Source organism: Phaenicophaeus curvirostris, chromosome 10, assembly GCF_032191515.1.
Source record: "Phaenicophaeus curvirostris isolate KB17595 chromosome 10, BPBGC_Pcur_1.0, whole genome shotgun sequence".
In the NCBI taxonomy this organism is placed as follows: Eukaryota; Metazoa; Chordata; class Aves; order Cuculiformes; family Cuculidae; genus Phaenicophaeus; species Phaenicophaeus curvirostris.
Window position 1 is genome coordinate 19,975,306 of NC_091401.1, and position 18,952 is coordinate 19,994,257.

Here is an 18,952-nt window from a genome sequence, read left to right on the forward strand (position 1 = left end):
TCTGTGAATATCGTATGCGATGCTCAGTATTTTTATGAAATAATTAGGCAAGTGGCTGTAAGTAGCTGTGCACCCCGGCATGTGATGGCTGGGTGAGATGTGCCCAATTAAATGCAGGTGAGCAGTGGACCCTCACCCCGGGGGCTAGGCAATTATTGTTTGCAAGAAAATCAATATTTGAGCACCTAAATATGTCACAACTGTCTTGCCCGGTGCCTGTGCACACTCCTTCCCCAGTTTGTTCTTAGAAAGCCTCCGGGGGCCGGCTGTGTGCCTGGCGGGATGCTATATACACACGGCTCCCCTGGGACCAGAGGGACACCAAAAGCAGCAGAAAAAAAGCAGAGCTACTCTGTCAAGACATTGTAGGAAATTTGAAATGGCTGAGTGGTTTCATACTGAAAGAGGATGACGTATTGGGAGTCAGGCGTTTTGAGAACTGGAAATCCTGAAGCACCTTTTCTTCTGCTATCACCATGCAGCTCCTCACTTCTCTACCTCCGGTCACCCATTTTTAAACTAGTATCGATATCCTTGCAGCCCAGATCCATTAAAAACTATGAAGAAAGTAGTTGGCCAGAGTCTTGCTTTTCCTTTCCATTTAACATGATTAGGTGCAGGAATATTACAATTTTTTTTCCCCACTGCTCCGAGATAAAGTCACTTCTTCCTAGCTTTAAAACAATAAATATTCAACTAGTTATTAAAAAAAGGAAGAAGAAAAAGGCTATGAGCTGCCTGCTTTTTGGTCCTTCAGCGTAACACTAAAGTGACGTCGCAAAGAGGAAGCGGCTCAGAGCTGGAGCAGCGACAGGCGATCCCGCTCTGCTGCTGGCATACCTTCATCCACTTATTTCTTAACTTCATGCATCTTGTGGGTCAACTGGCTCTCAGAGTAGAAGTGCTACGGTCCTCTCCACAGGCTCCAGAAGGGTTCCAGAAATAGCTGCACCTAAAGTGCAGTGCTGGAATTTCACACTGCTGGCTGTGTACCACAGATTAATGCTTGAGCATGACATGCCACACCATTTCTGGGGACTTTGCAGTGAATTTAGTTCATACCCAGGTAAGTACCAGCTAGTTGAAGCGAGAGATTGCTGGGGCTGGCTTAGTGGGGTACTCGTCGGCATAAGGTCTGTTTGGGAATGCCACTAACAGCAGGAGGAAGTGATGTGAAATGGTGCTCGCCCTCATCAGCTTAACCTCCATTCCTGATTCCAAAGCATGATTTTGCTTTAAATGCAGAAGGAACAGAGCTGCCAAGAGATAAGGATGTTTGTATCTGGGATGGGCAGTTTGCTTATGGCAGCCTTCAGTTACCTAAGTCAATACTAACTAGAGCCGTGCAGCTCTGAATCACACCCAGCTGCAATCGTCACTCGCATAAACCACCCTGGAGATGTTTGGTTATGGGGAGAACCCAAAGGTTTGGAAACAGCTGTCTTCTGAAGCAGCTTTTCAGTCCAATATTAATGCAAATTACAAGTAAATGCAGATCATTTGTGTAAGGAACTGCCTGGAGAGATGCCAGAAATTATTCTGTGACCTCAAATTAGTGCCAGCCCTTCTTGTATGTTCACAGAAACCTCTGGTGTCCTCAGCTGGCAATGGGGGCTGTGCTGTGGATGCCAACCAAACACCTCACAGTCATGTCATTCAGCTACATATAGGAGAGCCAGAGAATTCCCAGCAAGGACCTTCCTCCGGCTGATAAGTTGGTATCCATTGAGGACTGGCAGAAAGTTAGAAAACCAAAGACATTTAAAAATTAAATAAAGAAAAAACAAGTGGCCAGTCTCTTAGGTGTGTGCTACAGGCTGCTATGCATGTTGCTTATAATTAAATTGCTGAAGAACCGGTTTTGGTATAGGTTTGCATTCACTCAGTAAGTGTGACAGAGAGTAAAACAGAGTAATTTGGCACTTTACGGCCACTTTCATTGAAAGATTTAATAATGACTGACATCTGTAAGGCTGCATATCACTGGTTGCTCTGCTTGCTTTGCTTGTTAGCATTCTATATATATTTGCTAATAATTTTCAGAAATCTATAACAGGACACCGATTGCTGGCTGAGAAAGCACAAAAATTAGATGAAATGCAAAAATTTTCAGTGCTTTTCCTTTCATGTTTTCCTCTTTTGGAAGATGACCTGATGGATTAGCCAGACAAATGGGCGTTGCTGTATACATAGGTAAATAAGGTAAATACTGTGCTGCTCAGCACACTGATCCCAAACCTCAGATAGACACTTGGGTCAGGTTATTTCCTTGAAAAAGACTTCCATGGGATGGCAGCTCATCCTGTGTTATTGTACACTTGGGTCTACCGAGCATGCTTTGATTTGGAATACTCTGGTCTTCCCAAATTTATGGACATAATTAAAGGAAGGTGAGACTAAAGCCCTGGCAGTGCTCTTCTGAGGTCTGTGCAGTTCACGTGTTGGTGAGTATGACTATCACATGGACTCTTCCGGGGTTTTGTATGCAAGATTTTGCATTTCTTGGGTGTTCTTTTCATTCGTGCTTCGTTTTCAGTTTCCATCCTATTGCAAAACCTGGTCTTAAATGTTTTACTTGATCGTGCGAAGTGACTGGGAGATTTTTAAAAAAGAAAAGACTAGTAGAGAATTATGCTACTGTTTTTAGAGAAGGGCATGAGCAAACTAGGAGCAGAGTACTGGGGACTGGGACTGAAGGCAGCTTTGAGTTTAGTTTAAACTCTGGAAGGGCAGTGCACAGCATTATTTATTGCCTTTTTCCATGTGTATTTTTCAAAGAGTAAATTACCTTTTTTTAGGCTAGTTTTATGCTTCCTAATACATTTTCTGAAGGAAGAATAAAACCTTTTTATACATGTGTGTGTGTGCCTTCTGTTGCTGCATGCCATTTGCTCCAGCCTGCGTTTTACTCCTGTGTGTCTTTGCTGAGTGGTGCTATGTGGTGTCCAGCCCTTCTCTGGAGGACTTGCTGGTCACCTCAAGCCACTGCATTCCACCGTCTTGGCTGCTGCACCTTCTGCATCCCTTGCAGAGCCTGTGGGTTTTTCCAGCTTATGGCGTCTTGAAGCTTTCAGGATTTGTTCAACACCATTTTTTTCCTGTTGTGATCCATCGAATGGGCCACACCATCTCCTTTTCTCTGCAGCACTGAAAAACCTCCCTGGACTGAGTCATCTTATGGTTTACATTAGTTAGAAGCTGGGGAGACACCAGTGCAACAATAATCAGGGTAAAACATTGGCTCTCCATTACTAGGAAGATGGATGTGAAGTGGTATAAGGTATATTAGGCCAGTTTTCTAACAAAGTTAAGGTTGGACTCGATGATCCGATGGGTCTTTTCCAACCTGGTGATTCTATGATTCTATGAAAGTTGAACAGGAAAGTTTTGAAAGTTATAAGGGATCTGATAAAAAGAAAAACTAGTAAAAGCTGCTGTGTTACTAGCTGCTCCGCAGGACTGTAGGTGAATTCAGAGCATTTAAGATCTGAAGCAGCAACTCCTTAATCTTGTCTGACCATCTCTACTAGATGCAACTCTGTGGTTGCAGTTTGCCTGAATATTTGTAAGTTTTTAAGTATGAATGCCAGAATAAACTACTCTGATCATCTTGTCTGACCTGCAGTGTCAGACAAGCCACAGGATTTATAGTTTCCTTGAACAAGTATAGACTTTGGAAGGAAAAAACACTCAGTCACCCTTTAAAAAACACCCTTTAAAAATAAAAGCATTTTAAAGGATGGTAATTCTGCTTCACCTGATGATGGACTGTTTTCCTGGCTGGATTTGTGTCAAATCTGGCTTTGCCTGGGTCAGGTTCTGATGTTCAAGTGACATTCAAGAAAGAATTTTCACTTGTAAAGAGTAACTTTACAATAGTATAAACAAGGATCTGAGGAACCAGGAAAATAGGATGTTCCAAGAGCATAGAAAAAACGTGATTCACATGAAAATAAAAAAATCAAAATGATGAGCTGATTTTGAGCATTTAGAGAAGGAATCCAGAGATTAAATTAAAATATTCAGAACTAATATTGTCAGTAGCTATAGGCACATGTAAGCCCGACAGAGTTGGTTTAGATGCAGAACATAACTGGAGTACAAAGAGCTGGCACCAAGCAAAGTGAAAAAAAAAGAAAGAAAAAGAGAATACAGAGAAAAAATATACTATTTTTAAAAAATGCATCTATAGAAAGATAAGATATGCATGCTATAGACCATGATTTTATAGTGCCCTCTGTAACATGCAGTTAGAACAGCAATAAAGAGAAAATGGTGTTTGCTAAAGCTGACAAGGAAAAGAAACTCATGAGGAACAGTATGAAACATTGTGCAAGAAGCAAACAGTGGCTCAGAGGATGGGACTTTTGCACATAGTCAAATAAAACAGTGGGGAAAGAAAACAAAGTGGGAAGGCTAGAGCAGTGCTGGATCCAGAAACATGAGAGCAATACAGGGTATCTCCAAACAGGATACTAGAAATGAAAATTAAATTTACATCAAGTAAAACCAACTTAAAATTATGCAATGACTAGCACACTTCCTATCCCCCCTTGAAATCTACTCTAAAAAAAAAAAAAGTAGAACAGAATCCAAATCCAAGAGGTCGTTGCTTTTAATTTAAGCAAGTAAACACATGCACCTAGAAATATAAAACCAGGGAAAAAATATTCAGAGAGTAGACATATGACCAGAACAATGTTATGCCTCACACTAAAATTGGGAAAAAAATGCAGTAGCTTTAGTTAAGCTCGCCTGCAGAGCCCTGCAGTGAGTAAAAGACACGTTGCAGAGGCATCAAGCAGCCTCACCTTTGGCTGATCCATCCCCAGCTGAGCTGAGTCATGGGTCTAAAGGCTAACAAAAGAGCGTGTTTTGGGAGAAGGGGGATGATGCTTTCCTGGTTGAAGGCGTTGAGAGGGTTGCAGGAAGCCTGAAGGTTTCAGGGGAAGGAAGTCTGGGGATGAGCGACCAGGGGTGGCCGAGAGCTGGAAGTTGTTTCTGGTGAAGAAACGGGCTTGTGGGCAGCAAAAGGGGAAGGAGGTGCCAGCGACATGGTGCTGGTGCCACAAGCTGAGGTGGCACTGCTGGGGAAGCGAGGGTGATGGAGCGAGCTTGGGCTGCCTGCGGGGTGGGAGAGACACGTTGTGCTCCACGCAGAGCTTGGAGATTTAAATGCAGCCCCAGAAAGGGCCCTGCAGTGCTGAGGTGGGGAATAACCTTTGGTCTGGGAAGTGCTAAACTGCTCTTGGGGCTTGAGAGGTGAGGGTGGCAGCTCTGCGGAATCTGGGCTCTGTGGGGGAACTTCGCATGATGCAGCAGGAGGGGTGCTGGGGTGCTGGCTGTGGGCACTGACTGCTCCCTGCAAGGGGTGGGGAGGAAATGCAGAACAGGAGAGGCATTAGATAAAGTTGTGGCAGGCCCTTAGGCTGCACAGGGCTATTTGCTGCTCTCTTGAGGACAGAAATGTTGCTGTGGGGACTGTCAGCGGGTGTCTTCTCTGGCTGTGGAAATGGTGACAAGATCCTATTACATATGTGAAGTTCTACCAAATGATGAGAAGCACAACCCTGTCCCCCAGAGCAATGAGTCGTGGTGCTATCACAAAGGGAGCCTCTGCAAGAGGGGAGATACCCAAAGTCCTCCTTTACGAGGGAGCTAAAGATCTTTCACACTTGTACCAGGATCACTTATTTCCTCAAGGAAAATCCTGCATCCCAAACTAATCTACTAGGAGGTGTCTTAAGATCTTTCTGAAAGAGGTGTTGTTCTCGCACGATTACACCACGAAAAGCCCCTGACAAGCATCCCACAGCTCAGTGAGAGGGTTGTGTCTGGTACAGGTTTAGTCTCGGGAACAGCGAGTTTTGACAATGCTAGAAAAATAATTGGTGCGTACTGATGGTTGTCGCAAAAAGAAACTTGCTTCTTTCAGTGCCCTGGTGCTGCAAAATACTCTTTATACAAGAAAAGGTTTCTTCTCAGGAGTTTGAATGGCTGTTCTTAGCTATTGACAAGATTGGAGCTAGCAAAATAGGCTCTTTCTTTCCTGCAAGCATAATAAACATAAATGTACTATAATAAAGAGCCAATGGAAGATAGTAAGTTCTTATAAAAGTAAATTTGTTTAATTTTGTTCCCAGACAACAGCAACAAAGGGATGGTGCAGTGAATGCCTTGCGGTGATAGAATTGGAGTAGAGAGAGGAAATTAGATCCTGTTTCTGAAAGGGAAGAGAGAGAGGGGGTTTTGTGAATGATGAACAAATCTGAAAAGTGCTGCTTCTTCCCTCTGTTTATGCTTAAATATCAATACAGGGAATAACAGTGGAAGCTGCAGCTGGAGAGGGCACTAGGGGTCACCACTGTCTTATCTATGTCATCTGGATTTAATTCTGAAGTAAGCTAAATAATATGATCAAAACTAAAGCCAGGCTATTCTGAATTCTTTTTCCTTTCTTTTCTTTTCTTTTTTCTTTTTTTTTTTTTTTTTTCTGTGGGCCAGACAGATTGCATTCAATTTCTTTGTTTTGTCCTCCTGCCTGCCTTCTGTCTGTCTCTCCCTTAAAACAAACCCTAGGGAAGCCTGTGGGATGCAGGCAGGAAGGATGCTCTTGAAGCAGGGGAACTGCATCAAAATTCCCTCTGTGCAGCTCCCATTTATTTAGAGCAAAGGTTAGGCAAATCACAAATGCTAAGTCAGTGAGGCAGAATCACATAACAGCCTTGGCATGTTTCTGCAAGTACTGCAGAGCAAATTGATTGCTGTAATGAATGGCACCCTTGTATTCCAGAGAGTAACCCCTGATACGTTTTGCTCTGCCTGGTCAACAATCATGTGTCTGAAGATCTTTATTCCCCTATTTTTCCCCCCCAACCAGATAAGTATTGCTGATTTCTCATGCACTTGCATCTGATATCTGTGTTAGAAGGAGGATTGGGTGTCTGGGTTGTGAAAAGAATTGCAAATCCTCCTCTCTGTGAGTTTTTTGACCTAGTGTCTAGGACATAACCATTGGTGTGGGCTGACTTTATTGTCTGAGTGTTGAAATAGTGCATTTTAAGGTGCAATGCAAGGTATCTGGGGAGGAAAAGTATTTCTTTACTAACGTAGATACTTTGTCTCAAGACAGACAGGCTTCCAGGCATAGAAGACCTGATGAAGAGGTTGCATACCCTGCCAGCCTGCCCTTTTCAGCTATAGTTGTAGATCTTGCAAGATGCGGATTCCCTTTTCTCTGCAGATAAATTATGGTGAATTGTGTTGGCTTTTTTTTGCATGATATTGTGGAAGTTGAAAGTTCATGTGAACTTGAAACAGGACTAGCCAATTTATTGAAAGAAATAGCTGTCAGAGCTATAAAATTGCAGTGATAGCACTTTTGACTTGGAAAGTCCCTTGTCTGCAAATCCCTGGAGGCAGGGAGAGGCCCAGAGAAGTTTCCCCATAACTATGCTACATTTGAGTACTCCTTCCTCAGCATGATTCCCTTGAGGTGGCACCCTGGCATCAGACAGCGTTTAGCCCAACCTGGCATGCAAGAGAACATAGGAACAGATATATATCTTGATCATCCTAGCGATTATAAAGCTGCTTGGAGAGTCTTACTGTACAGCCTGTTTCCGGAGCTGTGTGAGGGCATATCCAGACTCGTGGCTGTATTCAGGGATAGTGTAAGCACAGGCAGGACGTGTTTGTCTCTGCTGCTCATTTCTGCCAGTTCCAAGCTTGGCCATCAACTGCGCGCTAGCATAGAGCTTGTTCAGTGTCAGCTCAGGTATATGTGGGCTGCAGTTGCGCTATCATCCAAAGGTGGGGGAGTTCTCCGACTCCCTATTTTGGGATTTTATGTAACAGTTAGCTTATATAAGCCTTTGTCTGTTACCAAAATGGGTGGAGCATGTCTTGCTTAGATTCCTCACTGAAGAAACGCTCATTACTTAACTCTTACTCAAGGGCTCATTACATACTTGAAGAATGTTTGAGTTAGTTCCTTTCCTGTTGCCAATAATAACCTACCAACTTGACAAGCTGTTATGGACAAATGATAAAATGTGTAATTCACTCTTAATGAACTACATCTTAGACTACATCAGAAACAGCTCTGTTGAGGTAGATGAGGGAAAACAGAGACACATCGCAAACCCTGGCCCCACATTACATCTTGCTTTCTTCTTGCCCTGCTCCTGGTAGGAGACAGTTTGGCAGTGCTGGTAGAGAAGGAAGGATGGTATGGATGTCCCATGAACACTTGGCCTGCAGCACATACCTGGGTACCTGGTGTTGCTGGCAAAACCCTCATCTTCAGCATGGCCAGGGTTGCCCCCAGCACTGGTTCCTGGGTTCATGGTCTGTGGCACCAGTGAAGGGAAAGGGGACCGCAGCCCTGAGCATCCTGCAGGCCAGTGTCCCACTCCCAAAGCTGCTTTGGACCCCAGAGAAGTCACACTGGTCTCTGTAATTAACTATATGCCTTTCCAGATCCAGGCTTCAGTTCTCCAGCAGGTAAAGGTGGGTCATATCCTGCTGTGTGGGAATGGTAAGGCATTAAAAGCTGCCAAGTGCCCAAAACCTGTGGTAAGGAGGACCATGCAAATTGTTTTCCAATGGACTTGTTGAGCTCACTCAAACCTGGCATTCATATTTCTGTAGGGCTTTAAATAGAAAGACAGCGTGTATCTTAGCTTAACACCATAAGGAGATGGTTTGCACTCTCTCCTTCCTCCAGATACTGTGCTTCATATACTGACGTGCTTGGCATACCTTTAAAGTTTGGTGAATTGCTGAAAAAAAACTCCTTTTATTTCTTTTCTCCTCTTTTTCTTGGAGGCTGTGGGCTGCACAGGGCACACAGGCACCCAAGGATCTGCAGAAAGATGTGCTAGGGTGGAAATGGGGTAGAGGGGGTGTTGGGTTTGGGGTTTTTCCTGCCCCAAACCAAGTTTGCTATATAAGAAATAATGCACTGTTTTAGCTTTGAGGCCCATTTCTGTCCCTCGAGATTCTTAAGTGGTGACACAGATCACAGATGCACCAATGCAGGGAAGATCAATCTAGAAGTGGTATGTCATCTTTTATTCCATATATATGTATAACTATATACTCGCTTTTCATTTACCAATTTCATTCACACACACCCCTCGGGAGGAGGAAAAAAACCAACCAAACCCAAACAGTGAGAGCTTTGTTTTTGTTTCCATGGGAATTCTGTGAAAGGGGGAGGGTGTGAAAGAAAACTGAAATATTCTGGCCAAGCCCGATAAGGTTTGGATCCTGAGCAGCCCCTGGGCTGTCTCATAAGAAGTCCTAAGTCATAAGGGTCCTGCTGTTCCCTGGCCATGGGGCAGGGAGGGCTGGGACAGAGCTGTAGGGGCTGCTGCTGTGTCATGAAGACCATTACTGTTCTGTGGAGCTGCGCCAGAAAAAGCAATTTGGGTGGAGAAGATATGACTACAACTCCCAGGAGGCACCGTGGCCAAGACAGGCTGTGATGTTTCAGTGCCTTTCACCAAAACTTCCTCCCCTCCCTTTTCCTCCAGAGTTAGGAGGACAATTGTAGCCCTTGGAGAGAGGAGGGGAAAAAAAAGAAGTGCTTGCCACTGTGTCTTCCACGACCTTCCCTGCTTCTCCCAGCCCTTTCCTTTTGGAATTCCAGTGTTATGGGACAAAACAATAAAAATTGCTTTTTTTTTTGTGCATGTATGTGGCTTACTGCCAGTTGGCCCATGGTAGGTGTTCTCTGGGCTGCTCCGTTGTTGGCAGCATCGCCAGTGGCTGCCCCGTTGTGGACCCCACTGGCTTATCCTGGAGTGTCTGGTATAATTACCTGTGTATATTACATCCAGAGGGTCCCTTCACTTGCTCTGGGTATTGTGGTGGCCTCAGCTGCCAAAGCTGAGCACTATTCTGCCCCCTCCATGCATCTTGCAGGAGCAGCTCAGGCCCTTTTTTGTTGCACTGTTCTGGAAGGGCCACAATAAAAACCACATATCCGGTTCCTACTGAGGTGACACTTAGGAATACAGGGTGCACCAAACTTGTTGTCCTAAAGCACTGCAGAGCTGCTGTGTTACGTAGAAGGTGAGCATCCATTTGAAAACCTGGCAGAGGAGTGATATATCCACTACCACCCACAGACCTGCTGCTCTCCGGATAGCACAGTTTCAGCAGAAGCTGGGGACAGTGCAGGGGAAGAAGGTGTGGTGGTGCCTCATGCTGGAGCTTGCAAGCCTTGTGTGATGCCAGAGCCAGCCCTCATCTCACTGCCAGTCAATGCAGCTATTGCCTCTCTCCCCTGGGGCTCTGCAGGCTCCTTCCCAAATAGGACTCAGCTGGTGAAAAAGCTACTCCCTAGTCTTCCCCCTAGTTCCCCTCTGACCTCCATGGCTTTGCAGAGGTACCAGCACCACTCATGCTCAGAGCCAGGGAGCGTCTATGCAACTAAAGGGGAAATATAAGGAGGAAAAAGGTCTTCCAGGTTGTCTGTAAGCATGAAAACAGGCAGAAAAGTGTTCAACTCAAGCAATTAATGGTTGGGTTGGTTGGTTTTGACATCTTTGATACTTCTCCTAACCAAAACCTGTTGCTTGCTGGAACAGTGTCAGTTGAAGTGTGGCAGTCGAGCAGCACCAGGCTGGGGAATTGCCTATTATCTGTAACACTGTGAGTAACGCGGTGCTGCAGTTTGTACTAGTGTAGCTGTACTCAGCTTAAGGACAAAGCAATCTGGGGAGAAAATCTCTACAGGTAAGCCCCTGCATTTAGATGACATCTGTGTTCAGATACATCACACAGATCCCTGCCCTGGCTCCACGTGAAACCAAGGGCCCTCCTGAGCTTAAGCCCTTGGGCAAAACTGCCTCTTGCCACACAGTGAAATAGGAAAGTGCTTTTCTAGCTGTAAGAAAATGGTTTGAGAGACTTGGAGAATTTGATGGCTTTGTTGTGTTCTCGCATGCTTGCTCCTGCCTGTTCCAAGGCTAGCGTCTAGCAGCTGCTGTCCCTCTCTTCTGTCCCCTGTGGCCACCACACTTGTTTGCGATACTAAGTGATGACTAACATTGGGGATGAGATCCTTATTTAAAACAAATAACAATACCTTTTTCCTTTCCTGGGTTATCTTTTAGCTGATGGTTTGGATTTGGTGTGCAGCAGCGTAGGCTCTTAGTGCTCAAAAAGCAATTTTATGGATGTCTCTCTGTGCCCCATGTATCCCCACTTTTGGCCAGCTCACGAGGCATAGCAGTGAAAATTTATAAAGAGAATAAAATACATGAACGAAATGTAACGAAATAATAATAAAAAAATCCTAATATCAGCACCTTGATTTTTACAGACTGCAGCACCATCAATGTCCATGTGACTGTCATGCAGCATGGTGTTTGCAACAGCATTTTGCATTAAATAAGAAAACTTCATAGCCTCTGTGACAGCACTGTGTCCTCCAAAAGCTGCATGTAAGTTCCTCAAGATCGAAATGCAGGTGGAAACAGAGACTCGAAGAAACCCCTGACAGACAATATTGTGGCTTTTCAGAGCTCAGGATATTTTTGAAGGTATGTGCCAAATACCCGCTTTATGAACAGGAACAGGGAGGATTATGAGAAGTGTAGCAAATCACTAATGGACATGCGGACAATGGCATTTTTCCTGGAAGACATGATTACTGTGGGTGGAGAACCTGCTCTGTAATGCTGTTCAGGAGAGGAAATTGTGATACATAGATGCCAAAATGCTCATGGAGAATATCTGCTCTCTTCTGCTGCTGGTGTAGCCCAGTTCACAGCAGCTGCCGAAATAAACTGAGCTGCAGAGAAATTAAATATGTATAAACTGAGCAAAGGCTTACGGAGTTGTAAAGGTTCACCATAATTCAGCCATCCAGTTGTACAGGTGAAGAGCACTGAAATGAGTGCTGAGTGGGCAGTCACGGGTTTATCTGCAGAGAGAGTTCTTCTCTGTGTCTGAGGTGTCCCCTCTGAGCACCAACGCGCACAGAGAGGTGTGTAGAGATGGGAGGTGGAAGAGGTCCCCTGCTGTTCCACTGGCCTCCTGCTGTAGGAAGCGGTGAGGTTAGTAGATGTTGGACTGGAGAGGATCATGAAGATGGGGTATCCAGGGCAGGCAGGTGCCCTAAGGATGCTCCCCATCTGGTTCCCATCCCACATGTTTGCATTAGCATGAAACCTCTCTGTAGTGGGGGGTAACAAGTCCTTCATGAACACGGCTTTGCCCACTCTTTGGAGTGCAAAGGTGATGCTAGTGATGTAAGGTGACTTTTCTTATTTCCCAGGGCCCCTATTCTTTGCTGCAGTTTCACCCTGATTTTCTCTGTTGCTTCCTTCTCTCATGATGCTGAGTGTTAGAAATGTCTGTGCTGTCTTTTTTCCTTGCTCGGAACAGACAATGCTGGTGAGCCGCCCTGACTCACAGATCTCCATAGATGCTGAGTGGAACAGTGTTTGAGCTCAATACTGAGCAATGGGGAACACACCTTAGATTTCTCTGTTTGATTTTAGATTTGAAGCACATCACTCACACCAGTTTTAGAAAGCCAAGTCATAGTAAGCCCAGTATAAACAAGCTGAGCTGATGTGATACAGGTTTGTCCATAACCAAAGGGAGGTTATTCTCCCTCTGTACTCGGCACTGGTGAGACCGCTCCTCGAGTACTGTGTTCAGTTCTGGGCCCCTCACCACAAGAAGGATGTTGAGGCTCTGGAGCGAGTCCAGAGAAGAGCAACAAAGCTGGTGAAGGGGCTGGAGAGCAGGTCTTACAAGGAGCGGCTGAGAGAGCTGGGGGTGTTTAGCCTGGAGAAGAGGAGGCTGAGGGGAGACCTCATTGCTCTCTACAACTACCTGAAAGGAGGTTGTAGAGAGGAGGGTGCTGGCCTCTTCTCCCAAGTGACAGGGGACAGGACAAGAGGGAACGGCCTCAAGCTCCGCCAGGGGAGGTTTAGGCTGGACATTAGGAAAAAATTCTTCACAGAAAGGGTCATTGGGCACTGGAACAGGCTGCCCAGGGAGGTGGTTGAGTTACCTTCCCTGGAGGTGTTTAAGGCACGGGTGGACGAGGTGCTAAGGGGCATGGTTTAGTGTTTGATAGGAATGGTTGGACTCGATGATCCGGTGGGTCTCTTCCAACCTGGTTATTCTATGATTCTATGATTCTATGAAAGCAGGTACGGTTCTAGTGGAGAACTTCAGTATTGTGCTGCCAGAACAGGAGTAGGTTCTGTCTCTGCATTTGCAGTGACCAAAGTTGGCTTATTTATCTCACATAGGTTTGAGGACCATGGGTTCAGTTCCTCGCTATTAAAAAAAAAATAATTCCTTTAAGAAGAAAAATATCATAACAACCATATCGAAGTCTTGACATAGAGACAGAAGTGGGAGCACTGAATTCCCCTGGAAAAAGTCACCCAGGTGTCCCCTGGCAGTGAGAGCTGTAACTCTGCAGACAGGTTTGAGGTGTGTTACCAGCATGCCAGTATAGAAGACTGTGTTGTAGCTGTTTAATCTACGGAGGATTTTCCCTTCTCTGCTTGTCAGGTTCAATGCTTCTGTGAGGACAAAAATTTTTGTTCTCTCTCGCTAAAAAATCTGCTCCTTTGCATATTAAAAAGGACATATGGGAAGTAACGTGAAAAATGCAGACAAGCAGCGCTCAGATACAAACAATATGTGACCATAATTATTAGGTTGTCTTATACTAAAAATGACATTGCACGCGTACTTAATTCATCATTAATTTGCACTGACTCCTTCATTTGTCCTCCTCGCCAAGTGTAATTTCTTGGCGGCAGGAGAGGAAAACTGACTTTTCGTTGTTGAAGTAACTGGGCTTGTGGGAGAGAAGAGGAGGCTGAGGGGAGACCTCACTGCTCTCTACAACTACCTGAAAGGAGGTTGTGGAGAGGAGGGAGCTGGGCTCTTCTCCCAAGTGACAGGGGACAGGACAAGAGGGAATGGCCTCAAGCTCCGCCAGGGGAGGTTTAGGCTGAACATTAGGAAAAAATTTCTCACAGAAAGGGTCATTAGGCACTGGAACAGGCTGCCCAGGGAGGTGGTTGAGTCACCTTCCCTGGAGGTGTTTAAGGGACGGGTGGACGAGGTGCTGAGGGACATGGTTTAGTGTTTGATAGGAATGGTTGGACTCGATGATCCGGTGGGTCTCTTCCAACCTGGTGATTCTAGGATTCTATGAGTCCAAAAGGAGATAAACCGTGCTCCCTGTGCAAGCGTGAAGCAAACCGCTCCGAGTCCCTGTACTCGCCGGGCTGGGAAGTTGCAATAAAGAGCAGACTTTCTCTTCACCCTTAACGGCTTATTTATTGATTTTCTCTCTCTAATAAGAAGGAAAAAAAAAAAGGGTAGAACGGTCAAAGCCGCCTGCCCCGTTCCTCCCCGCCCCCGGCAGCCGCCCCCGCCGCGGGGAGGGGTTTGGGCGGCTGGGGAGCGCTGATAGGCCGGGGCGCGGCGGGGCCGCTCCCGCTCCCGGAGCCCTCGGGAGCCGCGCTGGGCGCCTCAGCGAGCCGGGAGGGCGGCTCCTTCCTCGGCCGGGACGCTCCGGACGGCGCCATGGGGCGCCCCATCCCGCGGGGGCAGGAGGTGGGTCCCGAGGGATGCGGGGGGGGGGCTGCTGCGGCTGCTTTTGAGGAAGAAAAAGGCAGATACCTAAAGACGGGACGCTTGTTTTCGAGTTAATCCCGTGCTTGGGCTCCTCGCTGAGGCTGGGCAGCAAACTTTGACGGCGGGAGGTGTTTAATCAGCCCCGCAGGATGTAGTTGGGATGAGTTAACTCAGTTTTCGTGCTTTTGAGCGGATAGGTTGCGATGCAGCGGGGCTGGTGAGTCCTGCAGGCAGCCCGGAGGCTCCGGGTTGGGGCATTCGGAGACGGTCGCTTTACGTTCAGCGGTTTTGAGATGAGTTTGGCTGGTTTCTCCGGTGCTGGTGAAACTGTGTCTCTGCCTGGTCTCTCTCAGCAGCCGCCGGTTTGGGGCATGAGGGAAAAACCTGAGTTTCCCAACACGCTGGCAGCCGGCTGACACGACCTGTTCTGCTGGGCTCCCGGCTCGATTTCTTGCAATCAGAGTCTTTTCTGCCTGTTGCTGTTTTTCTTTACTTGGCATGATGCTTTCCGTGGTATAGGAGGCTGCTCTTCGGAAATCTTCAGCCCCAAGGCCTGGCCTAGGCAGTGACTCCAGCTCCACTGGCTTTGGGAGTGTTTCTCCTGCACAAGCAAGACTGACACATCCTGACAATATGTACTGTGTGTCCAGGTCTACGTGGTCTCCAGATTCTTCCTTTAAAGAAATCTGCACAGTGCCTCTGAAGTCCTTAGAGTTACATGTCTGCTGGGGGGACAGACACCGATGGTTTAATTGGGTGGGTGAAGCTCTGCTAGCTTGACGTTCCTGTGCTGACCGTAAGCGATGGATTGTCAGTCAGGGCAGTGCTGGTGGGTCCATGGCTGCTGGGATGCTTTCCGTTTGCATACGGTGTTGTGTTTCATAGCTGCCTGTCTTTGCAGCTCAGGGGGTGGGAACTCTGTTTCAAGAGTTTTTAATCACTCAGGAATTCATGTTCTCCTTCCCGCACCATCTCTGGCATTCGATAGCACAAGTTCATGAAAGAGGTTTGCAGGTAACCAGGGAAATTAATTTCTTGACCACGTCTTCTCATGATGCTCATGGCAGTGCTAGCTCTGTGGCTTGGGTCTCGTGGCCAAATCCTGCCCAGCTTTGCCAGAAGTTGGGAAGCTCCAAGTTTAACCCCTCGGACCTTGGGCCACCTACCTTTCCTTTGCAGTTTGTCATCAGTCTGCACTATATTTACTGTGAATACGCAGAAAGCCCCTTCCTTTGGGGTAAGTTACAATACTGAGTGCTGCCCAAGGATGCTGGGCAGGGGATGGGTGCTGAGCACTGCTGGGGATGGTCCTACCAGCCCCCCTTGTGCACTTGCCCTGCCCTGTGCTTGCCTGCAGCTGAAAAGGGACCCTTTCTCCTGTCCTTTCGCTGGGAGATACCACCAGTCTGTAATATTAGGGTTGTTTTTTTGGTTTTTGGTTTGGTTGTTTTTTTTTTTTGGCAGTGGGAAAGCATGCCAGACCTTCCCCGGGGCTGAGGATACAGCGTGAGGAGCCCTGCCCCACAGCATCCCCATCACCTGTGTTAGCACAGGGTTTGGCTGGCTGGGGGTCTGAGCCCCCATACTGCCCTCCCCGCTGGTCAGGGGGCCAGCCCCGGGCTCAGTCAGAGCTTCATGGGGAAGAGAGAGTGTCATGGTTTATCGAAATAGGCTAGGAAACAAACCAGACTACTCTGAAAATACCTATTAAAGTTTACAGGGATTCCTTTAGGCTGTGGTTCCGTTGATTAAATGAAAGTTTATTAAGAGGTACGCGTGTTTAATTTTTTTTTGCCAAGATTTAACTTTCATACTTTAAGAAGATCAAAAGGTCTCACTTAAATACCCACTTATAGGTTTAGTTTTGTCCAGATACTTAACATTCTGCTTTTCAGGATTATTGGAAATTGCTGTTGAGTTTCTGGTCTTACAGGAAAAGATGGAATAATGTGTCTTCTCCTGAGAGCTGGGATGCTCTTTTTCATTTGAGAAGCTTGAACTCCTGCCGCACATAATGCTGTTGCTGGCAGGTGTTTCCTGACCTCTGGTAGGTGAAGAAGACTTTGCTGGGGTCAGAAATGCAGCTTCTGCTGAAGATTGTTTTTTATGTATAAATGAATAAAACAGTAAGCACTAGGTAGGTAATCTTTGCTGGTGAAGTCATTCTTTGATGAAGTGGACTGAAATCCCGTGTCTCGCCCAGAGTTTTTTACTACTTTTCTTAGTAGCAGCAAAGTGTAAAGGTTTATTTCAACTTGGCATTGTTACCCCGTGTAATCCGTGAAGTGCTCTTTAGACTGCAGGTGTGTCTGCAGTAAAGGAAAAACCTTGTGTTTTACAGGGGTCTGCTCTTGAGCAGTGATTTGCTCAAGTCTCTTGATAAATCACGCAAAGTCTCTTTTGTCTGTTAGCTGTGAACTGTTCTGGTTTTTTTTTTTTTTTACAGTAGTTCTTTGTCTGGTAATTGATTTAAAGCAAGTTAGCAAATCTTCACGGCAAGAAACATCAGGGGAATGCACTTAACTTCTAGTGTTGTCACAAATTTTATTCCCTTGAAGTGAAATCAGAACGAAGATAGTTTAATAATGTTCATACAGTCTTCTAGATTTATCTTCTCTATCCTATGCCTAATGAATACAGCAGCAGAGAAACTCAGTCTCTGAAATACGTGAAGCCCCGGAGTACTGCAGGGAGCCATCATGCTTTGTTACGAGAAGCACCCTTCTCCTTTTGCCTCTGTTGCAAACAGGTGTTTCTTTAATTTCACAGTGGAACAGCTATTGGTAGCAAGTTATTTAAAAAAAAATAATAATAATTAAAAAGTTTGAGTAGGAACCAGCACTGTACAGAGGCCCTAAATTTGTGTGTAATGGAGCTGAGGAAGCAATCTGATTTTTTTTTTTTTCTGGGTGTTGAGTTGCTAGAGTGTCTAATGTCAGTAAGCACTTGGTCTAGACTGAGGCTGAGAGCCAACCCTTCATGCCTTTCCCTCTTATTGTCTGGTTGATGATGTGTTTTTAACTTGCTCTCACATGCCCTGTACCCTGGAAACGCTCCTTTCAGAACCGGGAAAGATTTGGCGATGGCTGTATATCTGATGGAAGTTGCAGTTGGGTTCTCTTTTTCTTTCCCTTCACAAAACCTTGTCCATCCTTTTTTTTTTTTGCCAAAAAGAAGGGTTTTTTGGTCCTTACTCAGTTGCTGCTTGCCAGGCTTTTTCTGCACTGTGGGATGTGGGATGTGCGAGTAGCTGGCATACAGCCTGGCTCCTGCAGCCGGCTGTGCGGGGCCAGACCTCCACCCTGCTGAGCCCCAGGATGGCAATACATATATAATATATTAGCAATTTAATCTTTGGGGGGTTTATATATAAATAATTTTTAACAGATATTTAGCCAGATACCCCTGAGCTGCCACTCACTTTCATGAACTCGTGGGCATCTGCCAGATACACGTGTGCAGGCACTCGGGAAAGCAGAGGGTGGTGGAAGGATTGGGGAAAAAAACCCTCTGTTGCCTACTTTGCTTTCAAAAATATTTGCTATGCTGCTTCCCCACCTGTTTCACACAGGGTGCCTGGGGTGGCAGGAGGCAGCCGTGGTCCCTGGGGAAGGAGATGGGTACCCTTACCTTGCTCCTTTAGGGGGAAGAAACGGGAGGGAAGCATGTGAATTTCCAGATCGTGAAATGTTTTGTTATGTACGTATTTTTGTCTTTAGGATTGAGACTTTTCTGTTTCCATGCAATAGTAGTAGGAGGTATCTAATCACTGGGGTTGGCATTGGGGGCCATTGTCACTGCCCTGAGTACTTGATGCATCCCTCGCTTCTTGTGCCCACACACTGCAATGGCATTTAGTGCTTTCTAGATCCTTAAAGCAGATAAACACCACCACAAGCTGGGAGTTTGTGTAAAGGAGTGGGGCTCATGCTTGTCAGACAGCTCGCCTGCGCTGGGGTTCCACTTCCCCCGGGCATCCATCTGCTGGCTCAGGGATGGGGGAGAAGCTGTCTGGTGGCTGCTGCTCCCACGCTGGAGGGCTGGGACCCCAAAAGGAGCTGGGACAGTGCCAGACACCCCCTGTCCTCCAGCAGGACCTGCTTCCTTGCCAGGAGACAAGAGGAAGGCGATTTTGTCCTCTGAAAATAAAAACTTGTAGCTTAAAAACAGCTCCAGCTTGCACGAGTTTAAATAGACACCAATAAGGCAAAATTTGCTAAAAAGGAGTTGTGGAGGCAGCTGGAGCAACTGCTAGAAGGACCTAAGTGGTGCTCTAGCAGTAAGCGTGGCATGCTGGCACGGTGCGTAGGGTGACAATGCA

At 46.2% G+C, this 18,952-nt stretch overlaps 1 protein-coding gene across 3 annotated transcripts in view; it reads left to right on the forward strand.

Moving 5' to 3' along the window:
• The first annotated feature begins 855 nt into the window (after positions 1-855).
• PLD1 (phospholipase D1) overlaps positions 856-18,952 on the forward strand; it is a 75,618-nt gene continuing 57,521 nt past the window's right edge. For 2 of the 3 annotated variants that reach the window (XM_069864565.1, XM_069864567.1), the window contains exon 1: positions 14,508-14,610. The gene's annotated coding sequence lies outside the window, so the exon portion shown is untranslated. Of the gene's footprint in view, positions 1,067-11,335; positions 11,556-14,507; positions 14,611-18,952 lie in introns of those variants that run through there. The other variant, XM_069864566.1, reaches the window with a different exon arrangement.